Source organism: Sylvia atricapilla, chromosome 7 (genome assembly GCF_009819655.1).
Source record: "Sylvia atricapilla isolate bSylAtr1 chromosome 7, bSylAtr1.pri, whole genome shotgun sequence".
Classification (NCBI taxonomy): Eukaryota; Metazoa; Chordata; class Aves; order Passeriformes; family Sylviidae; genus Sylvia; species Sylvia atricapilla.
The window spans coordinates 24,600,882-24,618,590 of record NC_089146.1 but is presented as its reverse complement, the minus strand read 5'-3'; positions in this window follow the sequence as shown (position 1 = coordinate 24,618,590).

Sequence of the window (17,709 nt, the reverse complement as noted above, 5' to 3'; positions counted from 1 at the left end):
ATGCAGGGCTCATTTCAGAAAATGCTGCTCCAGTTGGAAAAGTATGACCCAAATTCTGACTTCAGACTTCTATATATTTGAACAGGAGAAATCATGAAAAGAATATTTCCAACTGTAACATCCCATTTTTTTTCCTTAGTCTTGGAGAAGCTACATTTTCAGGGTGTCTCATTAATCAAGGTGATTGTTAAAACTGTTCTAGTGTTTTCATTCTAATTATATGTTCCATTTTTTTAATTTCTCCACTGTGAGACTTTCTTAAACTTTTTAAACAAGACAAAGTCACAAAACTTCTTTCTGCTGATCTGTGAAAAATTCAAAAGACCAAGAAAGGCAACAACAGAAACAAACTTTTATAGTTCATTCAGTTTTGAAGGAAAGAAATAAGTTGTTAAATTAGTTCAATCTTTGTCCCCCAAAATATTAGAAAATTGAAAACATTTTCATGGGAAACTGAAATTTTGAAATATTATCTTCTATTAAACTAAAAAAAAATGAAGCTTGAAGAGATTTAGTAGCCAGAAGCAATAAATGTCAAAAGAAAGAAACAGTTTAAAATCTTATGCTGTTGTCTGGCCTTCACTCTGACCTGAGTGACTAACGTGTCTTATTTTAGAGGACAAGAGATTATTTCTCTTTATTATGTTTTTGTCCCTACAATTAGGTCCTTAAGTCCAATGCCCTGCAATACCAAGAACCAATGCAATAGAAGTTTCATCCAGAGGTATCTTTCAAGCAACCCCCTCATACACCTCCCCCAGTCATCTCATGACAAACCAGACTTTTAGGAAAAAACCAAAAGCCACAAAATTTGAGCAGTATAAGAGAGAGAGAGAGAGAGAAGTATAGGCTATGCCATTTTCTTATAAATCAGACACCAGGGCTACTTGATGTTCATTACAGTGCTGTCTAGACACAAATGCATTTCCCACTGCTGAGGTCCCTCTGTGGATTCAAGCCCCATGGAGGTTTCTCCTGGGGAAGGACTTCCACCTCAGGTCTAAGGGCTCTCTAATTGTTTTAATTTTTTATGAGAGTTGTCTTATGTCACTTCATTTGGGCTTTTCTTGCAAATATATAGCAATGGACAGGTGTGGTGATGGCAGCCACTCATTGCAAACAGCAGATACAAATGTCTGTGGCCATCTATGGTACCATGATAGCAACTAACTAACCTCTCACTGCTTCTGGTTTGGAGTTCTTGCATTTGATCTCTTCAGTCCCTTTCATTTCAAGAAAGTTCAGAGTAAATTTATTTTATATAATCTGCAACTGGCTCTAAGGAAGGTAGACCTTTGGGTATGATTCACTGACAAGCTTATTTTCTTTCCTAAAAATTGAGTTAACTATCAAAGCAAAGGCTAAGACAGTTATTGAACCAGTTAAATGATTTAAAAATAGGGGACTGAGTGTTTGAACCATCAACAGGCATCAGCACTGAGATTAAACCTGCAAGAAGGCAAGAATTTTATTTAATTTTTTTCTTTTTTTTAAAAAGCCCATATGAAGTTATTTACACTTCAGACAAAGATTAAAGATACTGTGAAATTTACTGTCCCTGCACTTAACTGGGGAGCATGGCAGAGTGGATTCTTGGCGTGAATGCTGCCACTTCTGACATCCTGTTAGCTTGCTAGTAAGAAATACTTTCAGACAGTGCAAGAATATTTGTAAAGCTTATTGGGAAGGATATGAAATCATTCTGTTGTTTATTCAGTGAAGCTTAAGCACATCAACCTTGAGGTTACTCTGTGTCTTGCTTACACATCTTGACTTTCCCACACCTTTCCTTCTCAAAATGTCTCCCATTAAAGACGTCAATTAATCTTCAATGCTCAAAAAACTTTGCACTGTTTCACTCTTAAGTAATGTAAATTATTCAATTCATGGCTGAGATTAAAAGTCATAAAAGTGGACATTTTTAGTTTTCTAGAGTCTGCATTTGTTGCAGAAAAACATATTTATAGAGTCTGGGGAAAATAAGCAGGCAGTGGTCCATGTGATTCCTGCTGTCCTGGTGATCACATTTTATTTGCTGTCAACTTCCTATACTGTTCTGTTTCATTTTTGTCATTCACCTGCTGCATTTTCTTTGTCTGTCAACTTGAAAACTTACAGGACCAAAAATTTTTGTTTTCATGATTCTGTACCATAATCAAGTCACTAGGAGCATCTGCTTGTATGTACACATTTGCTGCAGTTAAAGAGCACCTACATTATTATTCTTTCCTCAGCATGGTCTAAATTTTCAGTAATTACAGTTGATTTAGAAGGTCTGGTATCTGAATGCCTTCATGAGCTATTGTAAAAGATCCTGATCACCAAAGAAAGGAAAGATCAAGCACACTTAGGGTTAAAAAGAGAGACTTTTAGAGACTACAAGCTGAATGTTTTGCTTTAGAAATAATGCATCTAAAAGCACATCTGCTCCAGACATTACAAGCTTGAGCCCTACCTTGTTTCTGAATAATCCTCTTTTCCACACAGAGCATTAGAGAAAAACTAAAATGCAATCAACAGAAAGACAGATAGCCTTTAATATAAAACATAGTATATCACATGTAAAATGTAGTATACTGAAGCAAATTCAAATATTAATTTAAGGTGAATCTATTAGTGTCAGGGCGGAGTGGGAAAGGGGGAGTGTTTCTGGTTATTTGTTAACACTGTCTTGCTTCTCAGTGGTGATACACCCTGTATTGATGAGATTACAGAAACACCATCCCTTGCTTGATTTCAGATAACCACATCCACTTTCCATAAAACACATAATTAACTGAGGAGGGAATACTTCTTAATTAAAACTGTCTGAAATTAATCAAACACCGGTTTGCAAGGTTTGCAGAATGCTCCTGGTTTAGCTCTTACTTCCTTGCTTGCTCAGAGGACGCTCAGGTGCCCCATGCACTGGTGTCATGGTACAGAGGTAGGTGATCACCTTCCCTGCACAGTCAGGGTGCCTTCATTTTCAGCTGGGATGACAAACTCTCCAAGTCCTTCTCACCAGTAGACAGCAAGCAAGGAAGAGACAGCAGAAGCCATGAACAATACTACATCTTCTGTATTGAGGGTTATTCTGACCTCTTCTTTTCTTCCTAAAACCGTATGAGAAGCAATCACAGAGGCTGTTTTTCCAAAAGGAGAACTCTGGGTTTGCCTCCTCAGTAGGTGCAGATGCTCCTGGGGGAGCCCCACAGCAGGTAGAACAGGGGAGGTCTGTGAAGATGCACATGAGCTTGTCCTAGGAAAAGAAGCCTAGAAGACACTCTGACCAACCTACAGCAATGACACTGGAAAGGGGAACAGTACACTTCTGCTCTGGGTCTGGGCCAGGAAAGAAATGTTCCCTCCTTTGTGAACCTCAGCATCCAGCTGTGCTCTCATGCATGGCTCTCAGGGATGGCTCAGGGGATGCACTCGTGCCACAGCAAAAGCACAGCACACGGACAGGGAGGGCTGCCCTGCCATCCCATGGGGGAAGACTCAGTACCAGCAATTCCACATCTAAGGACCGTGAGGATGCCCTTGTGGGAATCAAAAAGAAAGATCAAAGGCAGGCCTGAACAAGGAATAGCACTCTCTGAAGTTACTACTTTCATTGTTACTTTTGTGCTTCATAGACTAGTACATCACAGGGGTCTTTTCATTCCTTCTTCTTTTTCTTGGTGATGTTCTTTCATCTTATTTGATGGATCTTCCCCTAGTTGTTCCATTTCTTTTATCTCTCGAAACACAGCTCAGGGCTACATTGTTTTCTCCTGTTAAGGTGGTATCATGAACCTTCTTCCTGTAACATGGCATGACCTCACTCTGACAGTTCCTGAGAACAAAGTGCTGCTCTAACTGTGAGCTCAGTCTCTAGGGCTCCATACCTGCAGAGTTCAGTTAGCCTCGCTGAGGACTTACACCTTTCTGGGGGGACAAGGACAGGGTGAGAAGCTGCTGAGAAGGAGAGACAGAGAATACCCTGAGCTGAAGTTGAGCATGTGTCATAGCACTCTTAATTTCCACTTTAAATTTAGTCTCTGAGCTCAGTAAGGGCATTTACTGTTAGCTGATATTGGAGGTATTGGTATCTTCAGGAGTAACAGTGGTATAAGGTCTAGAACAGAATAGAATAACAATATATCCACTGAAAGAACAGAAGAAAAATTACATTTGTCCAAGGACAGAGAATTGATCCCAAATAAACATTTCAGAAGAAGGACACTGAGATATTCCAGAAGAAAAAACTATAATTAAAATAATTTTAAAATTATATACACATATATTACATATGTAAAATATTATAACCTTACCCATTAAGATATAGAAAAACAGTTCCTCTGACCCAGAAAACAGTTCAGGAGAATGCTAAAACTACTGTGGAGCATAATAGAGTGGTGTTTGCAGTGTAGTCACTGGGCTGGGACATGTTCCCCAGCCCTTCCATGCTGTGGCAGGGATATGAGGTTGCAAATTGGCGTTGCAAAAGGCATCTGCCAGGTCCAGGCTCCAGAGAGGCTAGAAATGGGGGCACTGAACTCCTTCAGACAGTTCCTTCTTCCTTTTTAGAAAGTGTTATTGCTGAGTTTACTCCATACCAAATCAAAGTATCCTTCTGCTTTGCTTTTGCCCTCTTTCTCTATCTGTCTTTTTCTGCTCTCTCAATGCAGAAGATTGTTTTTCCCATGCACATAGACAAACTTTGCATTTCTCTTGAGGGGAAGGTCATAGGTACGGTAATCATTGATTCTCCTCTACTGTGGAAGAAACACCAAGGATTTTTGGCCAATGATGGGATCCTGTGTGCCTACAGGTAGAAATCATTGAACAACCAAACAGTTACAACATGACCTTTAGCTCCTCTTTTTACATGGTGAACAGAGGCACAGGAGAGTTAGAGTGAGAGGCATGAGCAGAAGATCCCACAGCCTGGGCCATATAATGCAGCACTGCACATCCTTCCCTCTTCAAAGAAAAAAAAATTCCATCACTGCCAAAACTATCATTCCTCATGCTCCCTTGAACAGCATCTTTTCAGTCATACCCCTAAATATTGAGAAGTAAAACACTGGCCCTGCCTTCCAGGGAGATATCCCCACTTTGCCATAGACCACTTCAGAAATGTCACAAATGTTTTGTTTCTGTATGAACATCTGTAGAAAACAAGGACCTTCATCTACAGGCCAACACCTCGTGCATTTTTGAGGACTCAGTCATAAAATAATATCTGTCCACAGAAAGAGCATGAGAGTACCATTTTAATAACTTTTTTTAACCTAAAGGGAGCTTGCACCATCTGTCCTGCTGACAGGTTTGCTGAGGAGACATATCCATGGTTTGTCAGCTGGGTTACACACATACACTTGTGAATCCAATCCAGAAATGGGATACTTCTCTCTTATGCCAAAGGTACTCACTACTTTAATTGAAGATAAAACAGAAATTATCCACATCTCTAATCATAGTTTCAAACAGCCACCAGGTTTCTCCCAAAGGTGCCTGTGCTTCAGGGCATGGAAGACAAACATTTCACGAGCTTTACATTTCCAGTACATGAAAAGATGAAAGTCAGTACAATGTACAGCAACTGAGTGGCAGAGCCTTGAGAGAGTGTTTAGGCATCCGTTTTCTGTTTCCACCAAGATCTTCTTCAGTTCCAAAGAAGCAGCATTGTCCATGATGATTTTCTTGCATGTGGTTTCAGTGGTGTTTTCTTTAACAGAAGACATTGCCCAATTATTGCATTCTCCATGTAAATGGAAGTGTCTACAGACACACTTCTTGACTTTTTACAAAAAAAGGCTCATCTGCATCTCTAGTTCAGAAATTCTTTCTTTATTTCATTGGCCCTTCTCCATGTCCAGCAGCTGGCTGTGATGATGAAGACCCCCAGCACAGTGCCCAGCTCCTTCCTGGGAGTCGGAATGGATCTCAAAGCAGTGTCTCCACTGCAGAGGCAAATCCTCTCTTGGCTTCACCATTTACTTCCAGGAACAGAAGAATCCTCAGGTAAAGGAACCAATGCCTTTACTGCAAATGATACCATTCAAGCTTTCTGCAGGGAGCCAAACTGCTGTATAATGATTACATTGAAGAGTACCTCAGACAAAGAGGATGGAGTAATGCAAGAGAAATGAATACTGAAAGCAGAAGCTGACATTTCATCTTGCATTATAGCCCATGGGACAGAAGGCACAAATACAGCAAATTACCAGTAAGAGTCTCTTCTTCCTAGAATGAATGACTTCAAAGGCTCAGCAATACAATGAAATGAATGAAAGATTCTCCCTTTCTGTCTTTAGGGGACTGAGTAATAACTTACATGCTTCCTTGTACAGCAGTGCTTTAGTCAATATTTATACAACAATGCAGTAAAGAAGCTTCAAATTTGTTCCCTATTTGATAATAAATAAATATGGTATTCAGATTTCTAGTTGCTTGTAAAACTGTCCAATCTTCTATTTTATGCGATTTCAGCCTAAATAATTTAGAAAGCTTGCCCCAAATATTTAAGGTCTCAAAACATCCAGAGAGGAAATTTGAGCAGCAAATGAAAATGTACATTTGTGTGATGTAACAAAATATGGCACATTCAGACACTGTACTAAGACAGGTCAAATGTCCCTGTTGCTGGTTATGTGTAATAAATAAGAAGGTGATGATTACAGTTGCTACTGTGGCAAAAGTTTCCTGTCCTTCATTCTTTCTGAGAACCTTGAATTCACCAGTTTCAAGAAAACCCCAGTGTCTCTTCTCCTTCTCTTCTCAGTTCTCAGTTTGTACTACAGCAGTGGGTTACATTCGGATGATAGTCATGGCTATGGGAGCAGGAAAGCTCAGAGCTCCTTTCTTTTACTTCATCAATTTACACCAGTTTCCTGTTCTTCAGTTATGTCATATGTTCATTCCTCCATGCCTCTAAATCATTGACTTAATCTGTAATCTCAAGTGTTTGAACTTCTGGAATAAAAGAGAAATTAATCTGCGCTGAAAAGTGTCCTCAGCACCCTTTCTATTATAATACAGTATACTGTTTCCTTCATCATTACAGGTTATCCAGCATTCACCTCAGGTCTTCCACCTCTTTTTCTTTTGCCCATGATACCTCAGTGAGTGAACTACCACGAATTTCACAGCACTTCATTCCTCTCCAAATCACTCATTAAATCTCATTGCATCCCTCAGAAGTGAATAAAACCAGTCACACCCGTACAAAAAGATTTCTTATGTTACTATTCTTTGACAGAAACAGATAAATCCATTCTATTTCTCTTCCAAAACCTAAATTACATTTAAAACCAAAGGAAGGGATCAATAAAAGTCAGCAACCCAACTTGAAAATGCTGAACTTGGACAAACTTCCTGCAGAGCTACCACATGCAGGACAGCCCAGGATCAGGGCACTGTAATCCAAATCAATCTTGATTTACAGGAGCTGGGTATTAGACCATGAAGCATCAGCCCATCCTATCACAACAGCATGGTTTTCCACCTCACCAGCTGTGCTGCTGACCTTCAGACCACGCACATCACCACATTAGCTGAGGAACTACATTATCAATCACTGCAATAATAATTGCAGTAGTCAGTGACACTCTCCCTGACTTTATTTAGATTCATTGCTGGTGGATCTGTGTGACCCAGGGTCTCCTTCCCCAATGAACACATCACTGATGTTATCGTTCCTTTGTTCGTTCATGAGTTTGATTAATGTACACATTTCTTTGAAAAATGCTTTTAAAAAGGCCAGAAAAAGACGATTTTTTGCCTTGCTCTGTTTAAGATAGTTAGTTCCTTCTGGGCAGATAATAGACAATTAAAACCCCCCAGCATGAGCTAACCTTTACCAAAGCAATGGGCCTGTAGCAGACTCCAGCAGGAAGCAGCTGCAGCAGCAAGGTAATAGCCACCCTTCTCTGTGCAGTTGGTCCTCCCCCTTCACCATAATGAGGATCTTTGGCTCCAGCATCTGAGATGCCCAGGTACCATCTGGACTTCAGTGACTGCAGCCCAGAGAGAACTGATTTGTTAGTCAGTGTCTTCACACCTTTAAATCCTTCCTCCATCTCTCCAAACTGGTAACTTAAGTTCCCTTCATTACTTTACTTCTCTTAGAACTATTGATTTCTAAAAACACGACATTTCCACCTGCTTGACAGAGTGACAGTGACAGCAGAGAGAGGAGAGGAGAAACGGCAACAGCTTACAGGCTAACCCAAAGTGCATCAAACTTATTAGAAAGTAACCCACGGGAAAGTTACTCCAGCTGGCCCTGGCTTAGACCTGAGAGGCAAAAAGTGTTCTGGTAGCCATGAGTTATTTTTGACTCATCTTGTATGGCATCCTGAGTTATTTTTGACTCATCTGGTATGGCATCGTGCTGTCACATCTCAAACAAGCAATAAGCAGCTCAGCCTCTTCAGGGTTCTGAAAACTCAGAATCCTCTGAGTTTTCAACCGTTAGAGAAAAGATATCATAGCACACCTAAAATGAGGTTAAAGGCAGCCACAGGCCACGGGCAGAAAATGGAGCCAGGATCTAAAACTGGTGTGTGTCAAGATGCATAAATCAGTCCCCTCTTCCACCACACATCACTTGGAGTTCATCTAAAGAAGAAATAGGTTCGCTCTCAAGTCTGCTCCAGCATCTCCTCTGACATTTGTGACATTTGTGCTCCTGAGCCTCAGTTTTCCTACATAGTGAAGAGGATCTTAATAAGATGTTTCCCTGACTGGTTTCTTTAGGCTGGTAGCTCTTAAGGACTAAAGTTGGTTCTTACACTGGAAACAGAAAATACTTTTCCTTGGGATCTATTCCTGATAAAGGCTTCTAGGTGCTTACTACAGTAACACTTGGGGAAGAAAAAATGTTGGATAAATTTTCTCACTCCCTACTGCGAGTCTGATACAAGACACTTGCCAAAAAGAATACAAGGAAAATCACTGAAGTTTAGAACCTAGGCAAACACTACCCCAGGTTTGACTTTCCCTTTCTCATCTATGCTAACTAAAATCCTCAGTCAGGTCTAGGTCATGGTGTGCTGATGAGTGCCATGTTGTACAAGAAAGCTTCATCAGCACATTCAATCAAGATGTAATTGCAGGACCCATTAAATTGCAGATAGCTCCTGCACTCTGCTTTCAAGATTGTAATGATACCTCTTGTTTTGCTTTTCTGCTCTCATTTTGGTAATGAATTAAGGCTTGTAGAAGCATTCAACTTCACAGATAGATGATGAGGCAGAACAGAGACTCTATAGTGCAAGGAGACACTAAAAGTTTAAGAGAAATGTGCACAATTTGAGGCTTTTTTAGGGGTTTTAATTATGAAAAAGGATTATAAATCAAATTTATTCCCTAAGAGGAACACCCTTCACTTACTTGTTTATGGATCAGTTACAGAAAACCTGTCATGCTAGCTTGGAATATTCTGAGAACAGGACAGGTCAAGAGATGAAAGGCGTGAGAAAAACTAGAGACAGTGAGTAACCCCACTGTTCATTGTTATCAGCAACTTGCAAGATCTAAGCTTGTTAATTTGCGATCTGTCTTGTTAAACTTGGAGCATGTAGCTCAATGACATTGTGTCCTAATTATGAGTCTTCCCAAAGTTGTTAGACTTGGATGGTGCTTGTCAGTGTTTCTGAAAGTAGGAGGAATATTTGTAAAGGAAATGGGGTTCTTCTTGGTTAGTTTCTTTTTCAGCTGCAAGGGGCAAGGTGCAATTTTAATTGTCTTCTTAGGGATAGAGAAAAGATGTAAATGCCTTTTGTACGTGCTGGTTTTGTGCAGTAAAATGCCAGGTTTAGCAGACTAGTACCTACCCTGACCCTTCCACACATTTCCCAGTTACTGAGGTACAACCCTTTCTTTGTCCTGCAGTGAGAAGATTGTTAAATTTGAGGAAGCTATCTCAGGCAGTAATTCCAGTCAGCAGATTACTTCCTGGAGGAAACTTAGAACCTGAAAATAAGAGCATGCTACAAAATGGAAACCGTGCTGTCGTTTTCCTGTGCTCTGGTATATCTCCTCAGACTTCTTTATTTTTTTTAATAGTTATATTTTCCATCCAAATATTTAAAGAGCCTGGAGTTTTGGAGTGACACATAGTAAAACATAATAGGTAGGTGCTACTGTCTATCTAAAATGCACTCAGTATTTCCATAACAAGGTGCTGTTAATTTTGTGCTCACAGTGTCTTTGGCTTAGAGGATTAGCAGTTACAGCTGTTTGCAGGAAATCTTGGTGAATGTCTTTGTGGCAACAAGAGTATAACATTGATATGCTGTGCCTGGTTATACAAATTCGATCTGTTTCACTATCTCTGATAAATACAGAAATAAGGAAATCCTAACTGTAATTCTCAAATTAATTTGGATTATAATATAATAATATTAATCAACAACCATATATGCAGTTAAGTTACTTGACAGCTTCTGGCCAAAACTGAAAACTTCATGCTGAGGTTTCCTCACAATCCACTGAACACTTTAAACATAGGCAATAACAAGTAAACAGTGGTTTTGTCATTACTGCCTAAAATACCCCACTTCTGCAATGCAGGTGCTTGGAGCAAAGGGAACTTCTCAGTCCCATCATCCCTGGAGCCAATGGTCCTTCCTTCTAGACAAGCAAATATGGATCAGCTGGGATATAGTGGCCTTTGGAATTTTAGGCTTCAGGGCTTTTGGCAATAGAAATATTTAGAGAGCAAATCTAGCTAAAAACTCAGTTCAAATGAGGGCTCAAATATGGGACCTTACTGCGGGGTTCCACTATCTCAGGGTGACGGGAGGTCTGGTGCTGAGCCTCTGTCCTGCCAGGGATCTCCTGGTGGCAGAGGAGAAGAAGTCACATCAGCACAGAGCTGAGGTGTGTTGAAGCTTTTTTCACGGCACTCAGTAGATGGGCACATTCTGTCAGCCCCCACCCCGCTCAAAAAGGCTTTGCCTTGATAGCTCAAGTCAGGAGATTGCTCAGCATTTTCTATAAAAGAATAAATATTTTTGTCTGTAAAAACAATGGGGTCAAACTTCTTACTGACAATATGGTGATCACTGTGATTTCTGGAGCTGACAAATTACACTGAGCCTTTGAAACTGGTAATTAACCATTTATTACTGGAACAGGGGAACAAAGAGGAAGACCAAATTGAATCTTAACTAGGTTCATTGTCTCAGCATTAAACACAATTACGACTGCTTTACTGGACACCTTCAATTTTCACCATCATTAAATAGACACGTATTTCAACCACTTATTGACTACAGCCTAAAATGAGACCACAAGGAAATGAGTTCCCCAGAGCCAGAGCTGTGTTTCCCTAGAGACCAAATTCACCTATCTAGGCTGAGACAGACACACAGTCCCAAGACAAAGCCATAAAAACTGGAGGCAATTGATTCCTTCTCCATTTGGAATTCAGGATGAAATGCCTTGTTGGGGTTACTCAGCTCTCCCCTTTCCCACAGAGTTAGATTTGAGCATTAAATATATTTCCAATGTCTTTGCCATAATGGGGATCCTGCTACATCAGTGTCACATGAGAGTGGTAAATCTAGAATGTATGAGGATCACAATCATTCTCTAAAAGTTTAAGAGATTTAAAAGATTATGATCACTCCTTGGGACACATGTAACACAGAACCCAGGGGACTTCATAGCATCCTACAGCAGAACATGAGCTGGGAATAACCTGTGGTGCTCATATCCTTTCACTTCTTGGAGAACAGCTTACAAAGCTGAGCCAGAATATAGGGACCTCTATTCTAGCCTTGATTTTGATGCTGTTCCACTGGAAAACTTGGGTAAGCTCCTTATTGAGCCCTGCATCCCTTTGCACCTGTATAAAATACTGAACACCTTTACAAAGCTCTTTTGATATATACATAAATTCAATAATGAGCATGGCTGATCACCTCTCCATTTCTCTACTGTGGAGGTCAATGGAGAGACATCTAAATTTGTCCCATGACCAAAATAACTGCACTAATTAACAGGCTGATTGGATGAAGCTAATTGCCACCAAAAAGTCACAAGGCAGGTCTTCTTGACTCCAGCACAATGATACCCTTGTGCAGGTCTACTGTTTTCAAACAGCCCCATGGCAAACAGTTTTTACATGGTGCCCCATGTTCATGCATGTCATCCTGTGACAGCTCTTCCCAGTGACCCATTTCCATGGCACTCAGTCCCCAAACCCTTTTCTCAATAAATCAGTGCTGAAGTTATTTTTTCATCTATTTTGAAACTGAGGTCTAACAAACTTTAATTGTTTTTGCCCTCCCATTAAATTCATCAGCAGTAGACTAGAGGGTGGAAATACAGGCCCCAGGTGCCTCACACAGACTTTTTGTCTACATAGGAGATTAATTCAGGTCAGATCCTAATTTCCCTAGCAGCTTGTTGTGCTGAGATCCAAGACTACAGGTTAAGCCCACCAGTATGTACTTCCAGGAGACAGTTTATGCTCCTGTTGCCTTTTTGATAGGAGGACTGACAATTTCACAGATTCTTTCACTTGCATCTGTCTCATCCTCTTTTTCCTTATTACCTCCTGCAGAGAAGTAAATGAAGTTGAGGCACTGAGGGTCTTCACCGGTCAAATGCACTTAAACTGCCGGAGCCTGCTCAGCAGCTGACAAGTTTGCATTGCTACAAACTCGACTGGTGACACCTGCCCAGCAGGAGAGCCATTGGTCTTCAGCAGCAAGATTGACCTTGGAAAGTCCAGGCTGGCCTCCTACTGTGTGAAATACAGCAGAAATGCAGGGGATCCTGCCACACAACTAAACAAAGGGCAGGCTCAATTCAGTGCGTGTGATTTCTGCAACACCTGACGGAAAGAGCCTGGCAAGCTTGGAGTGCAGTTCCTGAACAATCCATGGGTAAAAACAAAGAGGAGTTTTCGCCTCCAGTATGAGTGCAAATCAACTGATACAAAAACATTGTTATCAATGATTATGATTATGATGATGGAAAAGTACAAAACTTTTTGGAAAAGCAGCTCTTTGGGGTCAAACAGCAGTCCAGTCCAATTCTATTGTATATCACTGATCTGGCTGAAGGAGTAGTTGTGCTACTTATTGAATTTGCAGTGATATTGGGTTGGAAGGGGCTTCCAGCACTCTGGTGAAATGGTCAAAATTCTCATGCAATTAGTGGAGAAATAGAGGAAGAAAAATAACTCAAAGACAATGAAAAGATCTGGGCTTCTGTTGGAGCAGTCACAACTGGATCTGCAAGTTAGGTTGGATCCCAAAGCTAAATTTAATAATGTCATACAGAAAAAAAAATAAACCTTATTCTGAGATAAAAATATAAGGGAAGGTCACAGGAAAGACAGAAAAGGGAAGAGTAATTTCTTCTCTCTGGTACGAAAGCAAAGGATGGTGCATCATGTCCAGTCTGGAACATATTCAAAAGAAAACAAAATGTGAAATGAGTGAACAAAGGGGAAATAACAACATAAGAGTAATCAGTGGACTTGAAAACATGAGCTGTGAGGAAAATCTAAGAGTTTTCTCAGTCAAGTGAGGAAATGCACAATCTTCAAATAAATCAAAGTTGTGCAGAAAACAGAAGATTCTTGGCTTAAATTGTGACAAGCATGATTTCTAGGCTCAATTCAGTAACAAACACAGATGTTTGCAGCCATTTCAAATGTTTCAGGGCATGTGATACACTTCTAGGAGGCTGCAAACTTGACACAGGTACTACAGCAGACCAAGCCTTTCTGGAGAGGTAGCTGGGGATGGGCTGGCAAGACAAGCAGCCTTTGAGCACAGCTTCTCAAAGCCTCTGCCAGCCAGAGGAAACATCCCTAAATTAGCTGGTATTCTTCCTCTCTCTTACCTGCAGGTAACTGGGGTTTATTGGGAAACAAGTGAAGCCTGTGCCCCTGAAGCCTGCTGGTGGATCACTAGGCATGGCCACCCAGCCATGGACTCCAGAGTGCTCAGAGCATCTCCAGTCTCCAAACTGTTGTTGTTGCAGATGGATTGACAGGGATGAAATGCCTTCAGCAGCTCTTGTTCAGTACTAGGCATTAGCACAGATGCAAGTCTGCAACATGTGACTCTGCAGTGCAAGAATTTCCCCCTCTGGAATGGGCTGACACAGAATGGCTTGGGTTGGAAAGGAACTTAAAGACTATCTTATTCCAACCCCCTTGCCATGGGCAGGGACACCTTCCACCAGACCAGGTCGCCCAGGGCCCCATCCAGCCTGGCCTTGAGCACTGCCAGGGATGGTGACTAAGCCCAGCTGTGAGGAGAAGCTGCAGTGCCATGTGGACTGGTATGAGGGGAGAACTACAAATGTGTCCCTTACTCATTGGGTGGCTGCAGTTTGAGGATGAGAAATGAATGTATAGAAAAAGAGAACTGGACAGGACAGTTAAGGATACTTTCTGCATATGGAGAGCAGAAACATGAATAGGGCATGCCGACCTACCCTAAAATTTCCTTTTCCTGTTCCAACGTTTCTTTACTTTTTTTGTGTTAACTCTCTTTCTCCTTCCTCCACTCTGGTCTACAAGAGGAACAAGATAATTTGAGTGCAACTTTAAAAGAATATTTGCCTTGAGCTGGAAAAAGGGGCAAATTTGCTCTGTTTGTAGAGGAAGAAGAAATACTCTACCTTAAGTGGCCTTAGTTCAAAACTAAGCATTGCTTCTGCTGTTATAGGACTATGTTTTTTTCTCTATATTCTCATAATTCAGGCCAAAACTTTGGTGAATAAAAGAAAAAAGGAAGAATTTATTTGAACTTCAGAGGCATGCCAACGCCTCTGGATTAACACAAGCTTTTGTGGTCTGTGAAGCTCTCAAGAGGTAACTTTTAGAAGCCCATGACAAGTTTCTGGCAAACAGTGATGGCTGGGGAAGGTGTTGGTGGCTCAACAGGGGGGGCAGCCTCACCAGGAGACATCAGGGAGGGGTAGGAAGATGTCATGCAGAGACTGTTCAACAGATGGTTACAGATAACAGTTGCTGAAGGTTAAAAAACTGTTAAAAACCCAACCTTCCTTATGTCTCTCAACACAGCAATATATTTCCTCTAGAAACAAGAATGGGCTGTCTCATTTCCTTCTCACTGCCAGGAGCCTCATACTGTGTGTGGCTGCTGGATCTGGGTTTGGAGCCCCAAAACCTCCTGCTTGATGAGCTGCTCCTACCTCGTCTCGTGAGGATGCCTTCAGTCTCATGTGGATGGAAAGCCCTGAAGGAAAAAAAGGGTTGAAACAGAGGCAGAAATTCAGTATTGTGCAGCCCCTCGGAGGCTGCCTGTGGGCAACAATAAGCCTTGTGATGGACCCTGCAAAGAGCTTCACTTGTTGAAAACATTTCTCGAGGAGCAAAGCTCACAAAACGTCAGAATAAAAGGCGTTTCCATCAGGTTGCAAAGTCAGCATGTCCACCACTGTTCATGCAAAAAAGATGGCTTAATTTTTCCTCTGTTTCTTCACTATCCAATTGGTGCATAAAACCCTCCAGCAATTCTGTTTCTAAGATATTATTTAGTAACTCTGGCATGAAATGCTGAGAGGAAAAGTGCCTAGATTAGCTGAAGTAACATCTGAGATTGAAAACGCATCTAGATCTTCTCTATATTTAATGTTTCAATCAGAAATACCATCTCCGTGCTTCAATTTAAAGGCAGAGAAGCTCTAATCTTTGCAACATGGCCTGGAGTTCACAGTACAAAACAAAAAAAAGAGACAGTTGGGAAGACTATCATAACCACTTAATTAGCTGCTAGATCAGCCACTGTAGCAGAGTAGGATTTATTTGTGAGATACATCGGTTTTCAGGTTTCTGTCTTGCAGTTTCATGATTCTCATCATGAGATAAAACAAGTAAAATAACTCAGAGTAAAATATCAAATAGGTTTTACACAATGGGTGGTTTCTCCTCTTACCATTTTCACTCGTCTCTACCCACTCTCCTATTTAGTGGAAGCCCAGTACTTTTCAAAACTTTTCAACTCTGATATCAAAACTAAAAATTTGTCACAGAAATACTTGTGTAATAAAAATCTCTAGCAAGTTTTCATGTTTCTGGCATGAGTGGTAGGTCTCACAGTATACCGAGGAAATATCTGTGCCCCTTGGATTGGCTTCCTTTACACTGTAGGAAACACAAGAAGAAAGCTGGAATGAAGACCATTTCTCCTGAATCTTCCACCTGTCATTGTTATGAGGTAGCAAGAGGTGCTGTTAGTGATTGCCTCAGAGGCAGGTTCCAAGCCATGGCCACCCCCTGCACTTTGCATGTCTGAGCTGACGCCTGATGTTGCAGCCCTTCATCCATCACAGCTAGAGCCAGAGCAAGGCTGTGATCCAGGTGCACTTCCCACCTGGTTAGCCTCATGTAAGATGTCACTCATGGTGTGAGTGCCATCCTTTAAAGGAAAGTACAGAAATGCCAGCCTGTGCTGTAAGTTATCCCGCAGCCTTTTTCGCTCCCGGAATATTTTGGTTACTGCACTGTATTTTTCTCTGCATGCTGCAACTGTTTTGCTCTCCTCAGATGCTGCAGCTCTATCAGTAAGTCCAGCAATCTTTCTGAGCTGGGTTCATTTCTGCATGGTACCTCTTGCAATGACCTTGAAAGGCAGTCAGACAGTCACGCTGCAGTGAAATGCTCTGTGCCCACCCACTTAGAAAGCAAAGGAGTCTGATTGCCTCGTGAAGGCAGCCTTGATGCAGAGGCAGCAGGAAGACATGGCCTCACCTTTCAAATATTTCCAGTGTCTGGATACAAACTTATGATAAACCAAGAATGGGAGTATACAGACCTATTTCAGGATTATGTGCTTGGATGTTTTGAAGCAAGTGAAAGAATCACGTGGAACAATAAAATTTCTTTTCAATGTAATGTAAAACATAGATATTTAGCTTTGCTAACTAACTAAATGGGTCAAATCAATGCCTTGGCTTTACCTTTAAACTAAAAGATGTCTTTCAAGTCTATTCCCTAACCCACTAACCCTAGCCTAAGAAAGAGTAAATACATGAGTTGCTTTCCTTTTTTCTCCCCTTTTTCTGTATCTGTAACGCTTTTGTGTGGTGTTAGGAAAAGGTTTTTTCCCCCGGTCTCACCATGTTTCTAAAAACCCGATGTGCTGAAGAACAGTTGACATAGCAGACTGAACAACAATGAACCAAAAGTCTGCTTAGTCCCATGTCCTGCCTCCTTACCTCAGATCAAAAGCAGATCTCTACAGAAGAGGATACGTATCAATAATCCAAGGATTCCATCTTCCAGCAAAATGCAACTGGAGGGTTTCAAATGCTTTGTATTTAATAATTTGCAGTTGAGAAGTGTCTCATTATCTGCATTTTGTTTTCATTGGAAATGCTTTCTATCTATCCTTCGCGCACACCACATTTTTCTTCATTTATTCTTTGCCGTAATCTTCACTTGAAAAGGAAAATAAGTTTCTTAAAGAATATTTTGGCAGAGCTAACAAAAAATTGGAAAATCTCAAATGAGATTTCAGGGGTCTGATGAATATTTTCTTCATTCACAGATTTGAGGGTCTGTCACAAGCTCCTATACCTTTCAGTGCTCTTGGTACTTCACACTGAGCAATAAAACTAGAAATATCTTCTAATTTGCAGCTGCTGTCTTGGATGTTAATCCAAGACACCTGCTCTGTTGTCCTGACTTCATAGTTATTATTTCTATCAACACTCTCACCATTTTCTAAGCCTACCTTT